At 33.2% G+C, this 13,648-nt stretch overlaps 1 long non-coding RNA gene across 1 annotated transcript; it reads right to left on the reverse strand.

Moving 5' to 3' along the window:
- Positions 1–7,952: 7,952 nt before the first annotated feature.
- Positions 7,953–8,656, reverse strand: LOC132109446 (uncharacterized). Its single transcript, XR_009424502.1, has 4 exons — positions 8,605–8,656; positions 8,412–8,492; positions 8,150–8,233; positions 7,953–8,024 (listed from the first exon to the last, which is right to left on the reverse strand). It is a non-coding gene; the product is annotated as an uncharacterized LOC132109446 (long non-coding RNA).
- Positions 8,657–13,648: the final 4,992 nt, after the last annotated feature.

Here is a 13,648-nt window from a genome sequence, read left to right on the forward strand (position 1 = left end):
ATATTGGCAAAATTTCAACTGTACTAAGTCAGTCTTGTAAATACAAACTTACTACAACCTTTGGAACATGAAAAATCCCTTTTGGTGATTTACAGTAATAGTTTTTATATAATTATTATGTACTGTACATACAGTAAGGGAGATATTGGCAAAAATTCAACTGTAGTAAGTCAGTCTTGTAACTACAAACGAACTACAACCTTTGGAATATGAAAAACCATTTTGGTGATTTATAGTAATTGTTTTTTAAGAATAATGATGTACTGTATGTACAGTAAGGGAGATATTGGCAAAATTTCACCTGTAGTAAGTCAGTCTTGTAAATACAAATTTACTACAACCTTTGGAACATGAAAAAACCCTTTTGGTGATTTATAGTAATTGTTTTTTTAAGAATAATTATGTACTGTACGTACAGTAAGGGAGATATTGGCAAAATTTTACCTGTAGTAAGTCAGTCTTGCAAATATAATTTTACTACAACCTTTGGAACATGAAAAAACCCTTTTGGTGATTTACAGTAATTGTTTTTAAAGAATCATTATGTACTGTACGTACAGTAAGGGAGATATTGGACAAAATTCACCTGTAGTAAATCAATCTTTAAATAAAAATTTACTACAACCTTTGGAACATGAACAAACCCTTTTGGTGATTTACAGTAATTGTTTTTAAAGAATTACTATGTACTGTATGTACAGTAAGGGAGATATTGGCAAAATTTTATTGAAGTAAGTCTTGTAACTACAAACGTACTACAACCTTTGGAACAGAAAAAAAAACTTTTGGTGATTTACAGTAATTGTTTTTTAAGTATACATACTACAACCTTTGGAACACAAAAAAGCCCTGAGGGTGAGTTACAGTAATTGTTTTCTAAGATTAATAATCTACTGTACATACAGTAAGGGAGATATTGGCAGAATTTCACCTGTACAAAGTCAGCCTTGTAACTACAAACTTACTACAACCTTTGGAACAGGAAAAACCCTTTGGCAGAATTTCACCTGTAGAAAGTCAGCCTTGTAACTACAAACTTACTACAACCTTTGGAACAGGAAAAACCCTTTTGGTGATTTACAGTAATTGTTTTCCTATATTAATTATGTACTGTACATACAGTAAGGGAGATATCTGGAAACTTTCTCCTGTAGTAAGTCAGTATTGTAACTACAAATATACTACAACCTTTGGAACATAAAAATAGCCTCATGGTTATTTACAGTAATTGTTTTCTAAGAATAATTATCTGCTGTACATACAGTAAGGGAGATATTGGCAAAATTTCACCTGTAGTAAGTCAGTCTTGTAACTACAAACGTACTACAACCTTTGGAATTATTCCATTTAAAGTCAAATGAACATTATCGGGACATTTTTGATTTTTTAACAACATAAATTTTGTTTAACTTAAGTTTAACGACAGTTTATTTTTATTAAACCATTTCTGAAGTAGGACCAATTCTTGTTCAATAGTTTTCATTCATATTTTTAAATTCTTCCCCGATACAAAAAAATTAGTATCGTCCGCAAAAAGAACAAAACGTAAAATCTTTGATTCATCACAGAGGTCATTAATATGTAAAGTAAATAATTTAGGCCCCAGCACAGAGCCTTGAGGGACTCCACACTGTATTGTTACCAACTTAGATTCATGGCCTATATACTCTACATATTGTGGTCTATTTTCTAAGTAACTAATAATCCAATTTAATACTACACCTCTAATTCCATATGTCTGTAGTTTAGATATCAATATAGCATGATCAAGAGTGTCGAAGGCCTTTTTAAGGTCAATAAAAACTCCAACTGTGTGTTTTTTATTGTCCAATTCTGTAGTAATGTCTTCTGTGATTTTCATCAAAGCCATAGCTGTTGAGCGGGTACTTCGAAACCCAAACTGATTATCATGTATCAAAGAATGTTTTTTAAGAAAATAATAATTTTTTTTTAACAAAAAGCTTCTCCAGAATTTTTGAAAATTGAGAAAGCAAAGATATAGGCCTATAATTTGTGAGACTATGTCTATCACCAGATTTAAAAAGGGGAATAATTTTAGCCACCTACATTTTATCTGGGAAGAAACCTGTATCAAAAGACAAATTAATTTTATATTTTAATGGTCTAATAATGCAACGTATAGTTTTGTTAACAATATACATATCTAAGCCATCACTATCGCATGAAAATTAGCTTTTTAATTTAGAGACAGTGGAAATAATTTCACTCTCACTAACTTCATTTAAAAAAGGGATTGCATGACTCTGCTTTCACCTGTCCAGCTTTTATTTTCATTATGTGGTGGTATTGTTTTGGCACGATTTGGACCAACATTGACAAAAAATGAATTAAATTCGTCAGCCATTTTTTCACCACTTATCTCAACGTTCTGTTCATTCATTAAGTATGATGGCTGACTATAATTCATTTTACTGCCCATAACCTCCCTTAAGACTTTCCACATTCTTTTGATATTGCTTTTGTTTTCCATCAACAAATTTGTATAGACGGTTTCAACGGCCACAACATAAACAAACGTTACTGCGCATGCGCGCTTTTGTGGACCTAACTTAACTTCCGGTAGACTTCCAAATAGAATCAATAACAACAGCCAAGTCCCTCTCGAGTAGATATTTTTTGATAACAAACAAAATATGTTTTCCGCGTGGATCAGGCGGACTTTATGAAAATGCTAATTCATTCTTTGCCAGCAGGAAATGTTTTAAAGCATAGACATAAAGCGCGAGAAATAGAGGTTTCCCCAGTAACAGCTGTAAACAAAGCAGAGCTGGTACGCTCACACGCTGCTTTATCAGGCATATAACATAAAAGTCTTCCTTCAGAAATACAGCGATATAAAAACACCTGTGCCTCGTTTTGATATTTAAACATATGAATGTAAGGAATTATTATTATTAAACTTGCAGTACATAACGTTACTCATGTTTATTCAGCGAAGCCTTTTTGAAAATCGGTCATTTTTAAAATTGTGGCGAGTCTCCAAAAATAAATAAATGTATGGGAAACATATCCCACAGCACAACCACCTGACCCCAACTTCAGTCTACTCATCACCTTGATTTTAACTGCGTTTGTAGAAGGCACTGCAGCCAGACCGATATACACAGCACAGACCGGAAGTTAACTTAGGTCCAGGCGCGTGCGCCCGATGAAACCATCTATAATAATCTTTTTTTGCACATCTCATTATAGAAGTCAGCTTATTTTTCTGCATTTACAGTATAGTAATTCAGTCTATTAACTACAAAGGGACAACAACCTTTGGAACATGAAAAAAAAACTTTTTGGTGAACTACGGTATTTTATTCCTAAGAATTATTATGTACTGTATGTACAGTAAGGAAGAAATTGGCAAAATCGTGCCTGTAGTAAGTCAGTCTCATAACTACAAATGTACTACAGCCTTTGGAACATGAGAAAATCCATTTGGTCGATCACAGTAATGGGTTTTTAAGATTTATTATGTACTGCATGTACAGTAAGGCTGATATTTGTAACCTTGCACCTGTAGTAAGTCAGTCTTGTAACTACAAATGTATTACAACCTTTGGAACATAAAAAACCCTTATGGTGAATTAGAGTAATTGCTTTCCATGAATAATTATGTACTGTATGTACAGTACAGGAGAGGTTGGCAACATTTCACGTTGTATGTCAGTCTGGCCACTAGGAATGTACCACAACCTTTGTAACATAAAAAACCCTGTTGGTGAATTACAGTAATTGTTTTAATACAATAAATATGTACTGTATGTACAGTAAGGGAGATGTTGGCAAACTTTCACCTGTAGTAAGTAAGTCTTGTAAATAAAAATTTACTACAACCTTTGGAACATGAAAAAAAAACCTTTTGGTGATTTACAGTAATTGTTTTTAAGAATTATTATGTACTGTACGTACAGTAGAGAGATATTGGCAAAATTCACCTGTAGTAAGTCAGTCTTGTAACTAAAAATGTACTACAACCTTAGGAACAGGAAAAAACCCTTTTGGTAATTTACAGTAATTGTTTTTAAATAATTATTATGTACTGTACGTACAGTAAGGGAGATATTTGCAAACTTTCACCTGTAGTAAGTTAGTCTTGTCACTAGTGATGTACTACAACATTTGGAACATGAAAAAACCCTTTTGGCCAATTACACCCTTACGAAAAATAACCATGGTTTTATTATAGTAAAACTGTAGTAAACCATGGTTTTTTGGCGTGTTGACTACCATTTGTAGAACCACAGATTTACTACAAATACCATGGTTAAACCATGGTTAATATAGCAAAACCATGGTTAATTTGTGGTTACCATGGTTTAACTATAGTAACCATGGTTTTTTGGTTTTATTTGTAGTAAAACCATGGTTAATTTTCGTAAGGGCAGTAATTGTTTTCTAAGGTTAATTATGTACTGTACATACAGTAAGGGAGATATCCGCAAACTTTCACTCATAGAAAGTCAGTCTTGTAACTACAAACTAACTACAACCTTTGAAACATGAAAAAACCCTTTTGGTGATTTACAGTAATTGTTTTTAAAGAATTATTATGTACTGTATGTACAGTAAGGGAGATATCGGGAAAAAAACACCTGTAGTAAGTCAGTCTTGTCACTACAAATGTACTACAACCTTTGGAACAGGAAAAAACCCTTTTGGTGATTTACAGTAATTATTTTTAAAGAATTATTATTTACTGTACGTACAGTCAGGGAGAAATCCGCAAACTTTCAGTCATAGAAAGTCAGTCTTGTAACTACAAACTAGCTACAACCTTTAAAACATGACAAAATCCTTATGGTGATTTACAGTAATTGTTTTTAAAGAATTATGTACTGTACGTACAGTAAGGGAGATATTGGAAAAATCTCACCTGTAGTAAGTTTTGTAGCTACAAATGAACTACAAACTTTGGAACAGGAAAAAACCCTTTTGGTCATTTACAGTAATAGTTTTTTTTTTTCATTATAATTACGTACTGTACATACAGTAAGGGAGATATTGGCAACATTTCAACTGTAGTAAGTCAGTCTTGTAAATACAAACATACTACAACCTTTGGAACATGAAAAAACCCATTTGGTGTTTTACAGTAGTTGTTTTAAATAATTGTTATGTACTGTACGTACAGTAAGGGAGATATTGGCAAAAATTAAACTGTAGTAAGTCAGTCTTATAACTACAAATGAACTACAACCTTTGGAATATGAAAAAACCCTTTTGGTGATTTATAGTAATTGTTTTTTTTAGAATAATGATGTACTGTATGTACAGTAAGGGAGATATTGGCAAAATTTCACCTGAAGTAAGTCAGTCTTGTAAATACAAATTTACTACAACCTTTGGAACATGAAAAAACCCTTTTGGTGATTTATAGTAATTGTTTTTTTAAGAATAATTATGTACTGTACGTACAGTAAGGGAGATATTGGCAAAATTTTACCTGTAGTAAGTCAGTCTTGCAAATATAAATTTACTACAACCTTTGGAACATGAAAAAACCCTTTTGGTGATTTACAGTAATTGTTTATAAAGAATTATTATGTACTGTACGTACAGTAAGGGAGAAATTGATTTACAGAAAATGTTTTTAAAGAATTTTTATGTACTGTATGTACAGTAAGGGAGATATTGGCAAAATTTTATTGAAGTAAGTAAGTCTTGTAACTACAAACGTACTACAACCGTTGGAACAGAAAAAAAAAACTTTTGGTGATTTACAGTAATTGTTTTTTAAGAATAATTATGTACTGTACATACAGTAAGGGAGATATTGGCAAACCTTCACCTGTAGTAAGTCAGTCTTGTAACTACAAACATACTTCAACCTTTGGAATACAAAAAAGCCCTGAGGGTGAGTAACAATAATTGTTTTCTAAGATCAATCATCTACTGTACATACAGTAAGGGAGATATTGGCAGAATTTCACCTGTAGTAAGTCAGCCTTGTAACTACAAACTTACTTTTTTTGGGACATGAAAAACCCCTTATGGTGAATTACAGTAATTGTTTTCTAAGAATAATTATTTACTGTATGTACAGTAAGGAAGATATTGGGAAAAATTCACCTGTAGTAAGTCAGTCTTGTTAATAAAAATTTACTACAACCTTTGGAACATGAAAAAACCCTTTTGGTGTGTCAGGTAGAGAAAAGCCGAAAGGCCTGGGAGAAGTTAGGAAGGCTCAGTACACGGGAGTGATTTTCAAAATGCCAGTTGTGATTTATTTTAGAAGCTGCATTTTCAAGAAGCAGTCCATGTGGTGCACAAAAATAAACAAAGAAACAAAAAAAAAAAAAAACACTTAATGCAACATACACTGGTGCTAAAAAAATCAAAAACAAAATGCTGTGAGCAGCAAAAACTGGCACTAAACAATGCCTAGTGGTACATCCACATAATAATCAGCATGTCTCACCTCAGACAAGTTCTTACATTGGCACAGAATTCACAGGATGCAACACCCTTTACTCTGATCAGACCATTGTTTAAATACACAAATGTCCCGCCCAAACACTGGTGGATCAAACCATATTCACGGGGAGGAACCTTTCTCAAAAACACACAATACAGACTTTCACAGCAAAGCTCATAAACTCATTTTTTACATGAAGTAACCATAATACAAACATACATAACATGCATAACAAACACTCAAACATTAACACTCCATAGCACTCATGTCTCCCTCCATTTTGTAAAATGGTACGTTCCGGATATGCGCACTACCAGAACCCACCTCCAAACACTGGATTAGACATGCAAGATCTAACATGTGCTGTAAAATGTCAACTTACAAAATAAATAAATAATTCAAAACAAACAATGACTCTTGTATCCTTCATAACCTTAACACATTGAACAAATGATCTTGGTACCATCTATCAACATACACATTGTCAACACACAAAATATAATAAAATTTAGGTTGGCACTCTAGTGATGATGTCATTGACCTGGACCATCATCACATGGTGAATTACAGTAATTGTTTTCTAAGAATAATTATTTACTGTACGTACAGTAAGGGAGATATTGGCAAAATTTCACCTGTAGTAAGTAAATCTTGTAACTACAAACGTACTACAACCTTTGGAACAGGAAAAAACCCTTTTGGTGATTTACAGTAATTGTTTTCCTGTATTAATTATGTACTGTACATACAGTTAGGGAGATATCTGCAAACTTTCTCCTGTAGTAAGTCAGTATTGTAACTACAAATATACTACAACCTTTGGAACATAAAAATAGCCTCATGGTTATTTACAGTAATTGTTTTCTAAGAATAATTATCTGCTGTACATACAGTAAGGGAGATATTGGCAAAATTTCACCTGTAGTAAGTCAGTCTTGTAACTACAAATGTCCTACAACCTTTGGAACATTAAAAAAAAAAAAAAAAACTTTTGGTGAATTATAGTAATTTTTTTAAGAAAATAGCTTGTGTGTACTGTACATACAGTGAGGGAGATATTGTTTGTAGCGACATATTGGTTAAATATTTTCTGTCAGTTTGCCCACAAGGCATTTTCTGTGGTGTTGGAAACATAATATGTATTGATTATTGGACTTCCTTTTGTACTGAGAGGTAAATTTGCAGACGGTCCCTAAAGCAAGCCTAGGCGAATATCCAGCGAATATCAAACCTAAAACTGGAAATCATACCTTTTGTTCCCAGAGGTTGCGTTCCTTGAGACGTGCCTCTTCTTCAGCAAAATCTTCAAAGTTTTCTAGCCTAGCAACGTGGACAGCAGAATTCAGTGGCTCATAGTGCCTTCCGACTCTTTTTATCTCATCAAGAATTTCTACTAGCTTTCCAAGCACTGACTTCTGGTATTCTGTGGAAGAAAATACATTCATTTATTTATTTTTGTTACTTTATGATTATTAAAGAATCATACAATAATAAATATTGACCATGGACGTACTAGCATGAGACATGGGAAATAAGCCTCTCTCGGGCTGTGATGGCATTTGAACTCCACGCTGAGGTGTGCGAGAACGCCTAGATCCTGAAAAAACCAACAAAAAAAGTTGAAGCTCATTAAAATTTAAAGACAGCTGCTCCTGCAATAATGTCAATAAGTGAGGTAGGAGAATTGACAACTATGAAGAATGCAACTGATCATGGACTCACTGGATGTGGACGCCCGACCTTTTCTGCTCCCGGACTGTGATTGCTTTCGAACTCCACGCTGAGGTGTGCGAGAACGCCTAGACCCTTAACAAAAAAAAAACAAAAAACCTGCGTTGAAGCTCAATGAAATCGTTTTTTTATTCCTGCAATAATGTCAATGAGTGAGGTAGGATAAATTACAACTATGAAGAATGCAATTGATCATGGACATGAAAAAGAAAATTGTACTAGCCAATTAAAAAAATTTTTTTTACTGACTTACTGGCTGACTCTGGACTAAATGCTTCTAATGATTCAGACCTTGTGGGTGAACGGTGATGCGTTGAAAAAAAACATCCAGAAACTGAAAAAGGAACAGGAATGGTTGAAATACTTTGTTTTGAACCCAGACTTAAAAATACTTTATATTGCATTTGCATTGTGAACAAGTAGAATAAATAAAAACATGAAATTACTGTCTGAAGATGCAGGACTCTCTGGTTGTCTAATGGTAGTGTTAGCCAGTTCAATGGGGTTTTGTGCTTGTTAGCTTGAAGAAAAAACACAAAACTAAACACTTAGCCGTACAGCTAAATTCTATCAGTTAAGTTAGGCAACCTAGCTGAGGTAACGTTGTAAAGGAAGTTTATAAATAGCATAAACAAAACTAAAATTCATTAATCTGTATATCTACCTCGATATAAACTTACTACATTACAAAATAATCACAAACAGTTAAACCTTAATGGCTTATTAATATCCGCATTTGGGTAATTTATTAGCTAACTTTCCATCCGTGGTGTGGCTGTGGATACTCATGGTAGCCGAATGTCTAGCTAGCTACTGCTACAGTACTTACGTTTACAATAAAAAAAGTCAGGTTTGGTTGAAATAAGGTAAACGTTTATAACGTTAAACTTATTTTGCTATCATATCTAATTATTTTGTCATAGCTACTTACTTTACACAGCTGCTTTCTGAGTCGTGAAGAGCTTTCTGGAATCTGGCGGTTGGCTGCCTGGGCTTTTTTCGCGCCACATTCACGCGCCTCTTCGCTTCTTCTTCTGTCAGTTTAATGGCGGTTGGCAACTATCTTTAATGGTGCATTACCGCCACCTGGTGGGGTGGGGTAATTATTGCAATGTATGAATCCTCACCTCAATCGCAGTTGTGTCTAACTTTGACGGAATATGTAAAACTCTTTACATTTATTTAAGATAATAATGAACATGGTTTGGTAATTTGTTTTCTCCGTTGTTTTAGCATGTATAACAGATTATCTAGCTGTCTTTAGATTATCAGTTTGAAAACATGATCAGTTGAAAACACGTAGTCAAACAGTCCAGCCTAAACTACTTCTTGGTTTACTTCGTACACGCCGTAAACCAGTCCCAGGCGGACCGACTTATTTTCAACCATATTTCAACGTTGAAAGACGGTAATTGTTTACTGGGTTGTTACATGTAAGTAAATTACCTAATTTAATTGCAGAATAAATGTAGCTGTAATCTGTTAATGTAATGTAAACTGTAATTAAATTACAGTTAATTTCATTCATTCATTTCATTTCATTTATTTATTCTCTTTTCATGGTAGTGCAACACGAAATACCACAACAACAATCCAACAAACACACAAAAATACATTCCATGTCAAGAAGAACAGGAGTAAGATGAAGAAAAAAAAAATCGTAAAAAACTCCTACCCCATTCTTATATTAAGAAAGTTACAAATTAGATGGCCTCACTGACATGACATAAAAAAAAAAAACGATGCAATAATGACAACTCCAGCAACAAAAACAAGGATGAAACCATCATTGTTATTATAGTTTTAACAATTTTCACATTCATCTTTGTACAAATTAAATATATTCTGTTTATACTTATATTTAAATTGAAGAATATTTGAACAACATTTTTAATCATTTTCTAGAAAATTCCATCTTTTCACACAAGAAACTGAAAGACACATTTGTTTGAGGGTATTTCCAGCAAAAGGTTGTTTAAAATCATTATTTCTTCTACTTGTCTCAATATTTACAGTAAAAAGGGTTTACAATCCATGCGGTAACAGGCAGTGTTTTGCTTTATGAACAACTAATAAAGTTTGTAAAGAAACCAAATCCTTCAATTTGAGTAGTCCTGACCTCAGAAACAGTCCTGTAGTATGTTCTCTTGGAGCAACTCCATTAATTATTCTTATAACCATTTTTTGCTAAATAAATAAGGGCATTAAATTAGTAAAATAAGAGTTTCCCCATACCTCCAAACAATACATCAAATATGGCAAAATAAAGGAACAATATAGGATTCTCATTGCCTTATAATTTAACATAAACTTTACTTTGCTCAAAACGGCAATGTTTTTTTTACAAATTTTGTTTCTTACATAAGCTATGTGCGTCTTCCATTTAAATTTTTCATCAATGAGTACTCCTAAAAACCTAAATTCTGACACTATCTCAATAATTATTCCATTTAAAGTCAAACGAACATTATCGGGACATTTTTGATTTTTAAACAACATAAGTTTGTTTAACTTAAGTTTAACGACAGTTTATTTTTATTAAACCATTTCTGAAGTAGGACCAATTCTTGTTCAATAGTTTTCATTCATATTTTTAAATTCTTCACCGATACAAAAAAATTAGTATCGTCCGCAAAAAGTACAAAACGTAAAATCTTTGATTCGTCACAGAGGTCATTAATATATAAAGTAAATAATTTAGGCCCCAGCACAGAGCCTTGAGGGACTCCACACTGTATTGTTACCAACTTAGATTCATGGCCTATATACTCTACATATTGTGGTCTATTTTCTAAGTAACTAATAATCCAATTTAATACTACACCTCTAATTCCATATGTCTGTAATTTAGATATCAATATAGCATGATCATGAGTGTCGAAGGCCTTTTTAAGGTCAATAAAAACTCCAACTGTGTGTTTTTTATTATCCAAATCTGTAGTAAATTCTTCTGTGATTTTCATCAAAGCCATAGCTGTTGAGCAGGTACTTCGAAACTCAAACTGATTATCATGTATCAAAGAATGTTTTTCAAGAAAATAATAAATTTTTTTAACAAAAAGCTTCTCCAGAATTTTTGAAAATTGAGAAAGCAAAGATATAGGCCTATAATTTGTGAGACTATGTCTATCACCAGATTTAAAAAGGGGAATAATTTTAGCCACCTTCATTTTATCTGGGAAGAAACCTGTATCAAAAGACAAATTAATTATATATTTTAATGGTCTAATAATGCAACGTATAGTTTCTTTAACAATATACATATCTAAGCCATCACTATCGCATGAAAATTTGCTTTTTAATTTAGAGACAGTGGAAATAATTTCACTCTCACTAACTTCATTTAAAAAAAGGGATTGCATGACTCTGCTTTCACCTGTCCAGCTTTTATTTTCGTTATGTGGTGGTATCATTTTGGCAAGATTTGGACCAACATTGACAAAAAATGAATTAAATTCATCAGCCATTGTTTCACCACTTATCTCAACGTTCTGTTCATTCATTAAGTATGATGGCTGACTATAATTCATTTTACTGCCCATAACCTCCCTTAAGACTTTCCATATTCTTTTGATATTGCTTTTGTTTTCCATCAACAAATTTGTATAATAATCTTTTTTTTTGCACATCTCATTATAGAAGTCAGCTTATTTTTATAAGCTTTATATTTTTTTTCCGCATTTACAGTCCGATATTTTACAAAATCCCGATAAAGCTTATTCTTCTTTTTACAAGATTTCAATATACCCTTCGTTAACCAAAGCTTATTATTATTTCTTGCTTTATCATTCAATATTTTTATTGGGCAATTTTTATTATATAACCATAGATACTTTTCAAAAAATAATTCATAAGCCTTATTTACATTATTTGTACTATAAACATTGTCCCAGTGTTCTTTCATAAGTTAACTATGATATTGTTAATGATTACAAAGGGAGTTATTTTTAATTGTATTATTTTATTATTTCAAAGTAAAAAGAGCTGCTAAAGTCCTATTTTGAGGTGGTTGTACTTTACAATTAAATTATAGTCTTAATTCAAGTGAAGAAGGATTCTGAAATCTGAGAGTAATCAGTGTTGAGTACCACTGTAACATTAACCCTGCCTGCTTTAAATGATTCAAAATAATCAAAATTTTAAAACAATAGAAATTTAGAAAAGTAATCAAAAAGTAATCTAATGTAATTAGTTACATTACTTAAAGTCACTTGAAACAGTGACGCTACATATTACATTTTAAATAAGGTAATTTGTAATCTGTAACCTATAACATTTCCAAAGTAACCTTCCCAACCCTGGACCTGACACCTTGCAACTCAGACAAAGATAGTTGACAAAATCAAACTAATATAAACTCATATTGGATTTTAAAGGGTATTTTTTGCCCAAAGCAAAATCCTTCAAGTCAAGTCAAGTCAAGTCACCTTTATTTATATAGCGCTTTAAACAAAATACATTGCGTCAAAGCAACTGAACAACATTTATTAGGAAAACTGTGTGTCAATAATGCAAAATGATAGTTAAAGGCAGTTCATCATTGAATTCAGTGATGTCATCTCTGTTCAGTTAAATAGTGTCTGTGCATTTATTTGCAATCAAGTCAACGATATCGCTGTAGATGAAGTGACCCCAACTAAGCAAGCCAGAGTCGACAGCAGCAAGGAACCGAAACTCCATCGGTGACAGAATGGAGAAAAAAACCTTGGGAGAAACCAGGCTCAGTTGGGGGGCCAGTTCTCCTCTGACCAGACGAAACATGTAGTTCAATTCCAGGCTGCAGCAAAGTCAGATTGTGCAGAAGAATCATCTGTTTCCTGTGGTCTTGTCCTGGTGGTCCTCTGAGACAAGGTCTTTACAGGGGATCTGTATCTGGGGCTCTAGTTGTTCTAGGTGCTGATCCACCATCTGGTCTGGATACGTACTGGATCCGGGTGACTGCATTGACCCTCTGATCTGGATACAGACTGGATCTGGTGGCTACGGTGACCTCGGAATAAGAGAGAAACAGACAAATATTACCGTAGATGCCATTCTTCTAATGATGTATCAAGTACATAGGGTGTTATGGGAATTGTTTCCGGTTTACCTAATTAATGCAACCTAAAAATCCTTTAACGGATTAGGATATTAAAAGCACATTAGTATGTTATGTGTAAGCCAGGTTAAAGAGATGGGTCTTTAATCTAGATTTAAACTGCAAGAGTGTGTCTGCCTCCCCGAACAATGTTAGGTAGGTTATAACCAGAGTTTAGGCGCCAAATAGGAAAAGGATCTGCCGGCCGTAGTTGATTTTGATATTCTAGGTATTATCAAATTGCCTGAGATTTGAGAACGTAGCGGACATTTAGGATTATAATGTAACAGGAGCTCATTCAAATACTGAGGTGCTAAACCATTCAGGGCTTTATAAGTAATAAGCAATATTTTAAAATCTATACGATGTTTGATAGGGAGCCAGTGCAGTATTTACAGGACTAATATGTTCAT

Source organism: Carassius carassius, chromosome 2, assembly GCF_963082965.1.
Source record: "Carassius carassius chromosome 2, fCarCar2.1, whole genome shotgun sequence".
Lineage (NCBI taxonomy): Eukaryota > Metazoa > Chordata > Actinopteri > Cypriniformes > Cyprinidae > Carassius > Carassius carassius.